This window comes from Wolffia australiana, chromosome 15 (assembly GCF_029677425.1).
Source record: "Wolffia australiana isolate 7733 chromosome 15, ASM2967742v1".
Classification (NCBI taxonomy): Eukaryota; Viridiplantae; Streptophyta; class Magnoliopsida; order Alismatales; family Araceae; genus Wolffia; species Wolffia australiana.
Window position 1 is genome coordinate 12,895,829 of NC_135849.1, and position 5,478 is coordinate 12,901,306.

The window sequence follows — 5,478 nt, forward strand, 5'->3', positions numbered from 1 at the left end:
ATAGGATTAAATCAATAGCTCGGATGTTGTAAGAAGCTCATGGAAATGATTGAGTGGTTTAGACGGGATCATCCATGATGGGGGACCATCTAGCTTAGAGGACCTGTTCTCAACCAGTCCATCAAGGTAGGGTGGACACGCGAGATCTGGCCTTCAAAGTACTCAGCCTACTCAATGGACCTTACAGGTCTGAAGTTATCTTTTGCTTATTTTTTTGTACTCTGTAGGCCATGTATGTGGGCCCCCAATGTGTTTATTTGTGTTTTTTCTCACTTGCTTGGGCCTCTATATGGACTTACATGTTTGTGTGTGTGTGAGCCCATGTGTGGGCCTGTTTGTGTGCCTCTCTCTCCTATTATGCGCCCTTAGGACTCTTTATTTGGTTCTTCTCCCCATCATTTGTAAGGAGAAAGCCCATATTTATCCCCTAAAAGAGGAGAAGGCTGCCCATTGGAAGGGAGAGAAAAATTGAGTAAAAAAAGCCATCCATGATGGTCTTTTTCTTTAACTTAGGTGTTTTCTTGGTTATTTTTAGGGTTTGCCATATTTACAAAACTCCCCCCTCCTTGTCATTTTGTCGGTAGGGAAATTGAGCTGCCAGAAACTGCTGCCACCTTCGCTAGAGATCCGGCCACCCACTGCTGGCAGCACACCCATCTGCAGTCACAATCCCGCCAAGCCCACCACCCACGGCCACCGCTTGCGACTGCTGCATGATATGATTAAATTGACAATAATGCATGATATGATTTCCCCGATCACTCTATGGTGTAACACAAGCTGTTCCATCCCGATATAATAGGATATTGACTTAAGCAATATGATGCAGCAAATTCCTAGCCAGGGTAGTAAGGATATTAGAAAAGGAATTTTCTAGTGATCCCCGTTACGCCTCATTATAAATCGAATGATGGATTAGGGTTTAACGATCAACCATATCCTTAGTCATTTGAGAGTCTCCCGTGAATGAAGGATTATACATATAAGCTAATTGATGATGGTAAAGGTTCCATGAGAGTGTTTGAATACTACTCAGTATCTTCTGGAGCACGGGATGTAGCTTGGCACCCAATGGGCTGGAAACTTAACTTATCAAGAGAGTCTTCATGGTGAAAATATCTTCAGGATTTGCAAGAAGCGTTGGATATGAAGAAGTGGAGATCCAAGGAGCAATGTGATCATGTCGATACTTCTGGAGGTCGGGCGCATGAATGGCTTTAGAAAGATCTTAGAGTTATCAAGTTAAGGGTGAAACAAGTTTCCCAAAAAATATATATGAGGTGTTGATTTTAGAGATCGATTGTGAACCAATTAATCACTTCTACTTCATGGAAAATCATGTTTTTCATGATTGAACCAAGGCACTAAACTCAACACACAGCAGCACCTTCAGCAAAACATTTGTTGCCTTTTGGATTCAATTTTTAAGTTTACTCGTGATCTCCTGATTTCCATCTTAATTTTTTCCAAAGGATCAAGGCATGAGTGACATATACATGCCCATGGGATATCTTTCAGGATTAGGAACCCCTCTTTGCATTCCAAATCAATATTCCAATGCATGAAATTAGTCCCCTAGGCTTCCCATCTCAGCTACTATTTTAGATTTGCAGATCTATTTCAAATTACCCTTAAAAATATATTTCCTCTCATTTTTATATTTTCTCCCTCTATTTGGAATTTTATTTTATAAAATTTATTTAATACCTAGCCTATATGTTCTTACAGCTTCGCAAAACAGTTGTTCATATAGATCATAAATTTGACTTTTTACTTTCATTAATTTAAATGTTGAATGGATCATGCTCCAATTTAATATAATCCTCTTACATTCTTCTATCAGTTTCATTTTGAGCTGAAAATTGAGTTTTTTTCAGTTATCAGGTTTTTTCTTTAAAAATTAAGTTCAACTTTCAAAAAATTATTATGTTTCAAAGTCCATTAAATATTTTCATGTGTGTAATTCTTTATTTCTCTAATTTCTTCAAAAACTTTAATCAATATATATGTTAATTTCTTGTAGATAATTTCCACCATATGGATAAACCTGATTCTCGTCCCATAATTTGCATGTTTTGAGAAAGTTAAACTCCAAGAATATGATTGTATAAGTCATAACGTCAACAACATGACAAAATCACATTAATTACACTCATTTTTAGGCTTTTCAGTTTAAATAAAGGGTTAAATTAGAATTTAATTAGCAATAGAAGATAAATACAATGTATAATTTTGAGATTGAGAAAAACATGCATTTGACCATAAAAATGGTAGATTTGGGTGAATATAAAGATAAAGTGGAGGTTAAATATAGGAAATAAATGAAGATGATTTAGAAGGGGAAAACCAGAAACTTAATAAACAATTCTAGAGGGATGACTTAGACATAAAGAGGGAAACTTTTATATGGAAAGTGATATATTATGAAGAGATAAAATGGTACATTTGCTGTAGGGAGACAAATCGAGAAGCGATAATGGGACAAGGGCATGGAGATGGCCTACAAGGAATAAGTTGTTAAAACCTTTTCTGAAATATTAGAAAGAATAAAGTGATAGAAAGGGAACTTTGGGATGATGATTGCCTATTTTCTCATTATTTGAGTGTCCTTCATCATTAATTTCTTTTCCCAGCATCAGGTGGAAGTTTAAGGGCTAAATGGTTATGCCACATGATGGCCGAGACTCCTTTGACTGCTCCATTGAAATCTAAATACCTAACTTGACCCTTTCATATTTTTTTTCCAAATTACTTATATAATGAAATGATCCATCCCATTGCTTAACATCCCATTTATTTTATTCCAAATTATACTCTCTACTTCCTTTCCCTGGATTTGGAATTTTATTGCTCTTTACTTCAATTGCATATGTATTCAATCTCTCCCTAAATTTCATAAAAATAGTGATGTGGATTAATATTTCAATTTAAATATGTGTTTCTTAATAATCTGAATTCGGAACGATATCCATTGAAACTTCAATCTAATTCACTCGGATCTGCAATATAACTTCAGTTTCATCAAAAGCATGTGTTAAATTGCAGTGGTGAAATTCTAAAGCAGAATATGAAAGTCCATAAAGTTCTCATAGGAGTACGAATATCCTTAAAAGATCTCATTAAGTTCCTTGTTTCTATTTTTTCTTCAATATGTTTCTCAAGATACAATTCAGATTCCTATACATTGTTGCTTCCATATGGATTGTCCCCTTTCTCATCCTACATTCCTATTTTGAAAAAGGTAAATTTACCAATATTTATGCCTAAATCCAAACTCTGATGGCATGATTAAGTCACATTAGTCTACAATGAACTGATAAGAATAACTTGAGTTAGAGATGTTGGCAATTGCCAATGAAAAACTAGAGAAAATGGTAGGTTTGAATGACGAGAGAGGAGGATAGAGATGATAGACTCTATAACAAGACCCGTTTTAAAAGGCATCAAAAAAAGAACTTCTCTATGGTAGTTTTATTATTACTTAGTGAAAACCACAATCCTTGAAATGACACAGCAAAAGTGAAGAGAGTTGGTGCGATCAGGAAGTAGTCCGCCAGACACCCACTGGTTAAGGCCATAGAGAGATTAATCCCATGAATCATTGATTGTTCTAGTATGGGTCAACAGGGCTCCCCTAATCCAGCTGAACATCACTAGGGAGTTGTAGTGGCGTACCATGATTTGCTTAAATGAGGGAGTAAAAACCATAGTGGCACAAATAATCATTCTCAAATATTTAGTGTCACCTTAAATTGCTTATGTCCTAACATCAAATTCATAATCGGAGATGATGATGAGAACATTAGGGTTTTAGGATTTCATGACCAAGCACTATACAAGTCAACACTATACCATGGTTTTTCTTAAGGCTGACCATTTTTTTCCTTGGGTGATAATGAGATGGCCTATTAACATTCAGTGAAGCATCTAAAGTTTTAGACTGATGACACAAAACAAGGATGGTCAGTGGTCTGCATTGAACTGATCAAACTAACTCAAGATAGAGATATTGACTCCTGAAAATGAAAGGAAAGAGAAAATGATAGGTTTGAATGAGGAGAGAGGTGATCAACCCAAGCTTATCCATGAAATACCACATATTTTGATGTTTTTTTGTATCATTTTCATGGTAATAACATAATTTATAGGCCACCTTATTATTTATGCAAAATGTGTTTGAATATTATGAGTTTTAAGGGGGCATAGATTATTTGTGACTGTCAGTCTTCTCTCTAGTGTGTTATTTTAAATTTTCAGGGTCTGAATTAAAATAAATAAGTAAAAATAAAGGGAAAATGTTTTTGCCATCAGTTGAGCTAAGTGAAGCAGCTCAAGCCCACCTCAAGCTGGCAAGAGCAGAGTGGTCAAGCCCACCCAGTGCCGGCAAGTGTCGACATAAGGACAACACAAGGCCCCACCATAGACGGCCCACAAGGAAGGCCCACTTCTGTGAGCTTAGTCCAGAGAACACATTGTGTGCACACGCATGGGGGAGAAGGTATTTTTAGTTTATAAGGCATAATTGAGTGACATTTATTTAACATCATTTATTTCTGATTTTTTTCATAGGGATTGCAAACTGACAATCTATTTCAGCTCCCCACTAGTGTCCCCAACAAAATGACTGAATGATCATGGCCCAACTGGCTGCAATATTCTGAAAATAAGAAAGAAGACATGAACAGGCCAACTTAAAAGTGGTTATTGGAATTCGACTGTCCAATCTTCTTAAAGAAACCGAATGGCCTGATTTACAGCTAACCTCTTATTTTTATTTTTTTCTTTTGCATATTTCTGATTAATCATTTTTAGAAAGTGAAAAATTGTGGACTAAAGGGAGTGATTAAGGTGAACCATTTTAGGAAGCTTTCTGGAAAGGAAAGAGAGGAAAACATGGCTTGATTACAGGAGATTTGCAAGAAGAGTTTAGGAACACATTCCATTGTTTATAGAGTGAAAATTTGCATATTAAATAGATATTAAGGATAATCATTTTTCGGAAGCTACCTTTCTTGGCCTTTCCCTTTAGTACCAAGTAATTTTTTTCAGTGAGGCAATTTTGACAGACTAGAGAAGACCTTACGAACTCCCTGATATGATGTCACTTCATCCAGATCAAAACTCATAAATAATAGATTTCAAAATTTCAAAACTCAACTTAGGTGTTCTCATCTTAAAAATCAGACATGTGCACCAAAATACTCATAAGGAAATCATGAAATAAGTATTAATGGAAATCTAATTTAAAATATAACAAGTATTATTTTCAGTGCCTGCCCTTATTCGATCTGGATTTTTCTATAAACATCAATTAGTTAAATAATGCATAATTCACTCGCAATGATAAATTCAGATTCTGGTGTATCCATTAACTCGTCAAATGAATTTAAATTATAACAAGTATGATTTTGAGTGCATGTATTAATTTGATATGGATTTTTTCATGAAAGTTACTCGGGCACACAATTCATAGTTGAC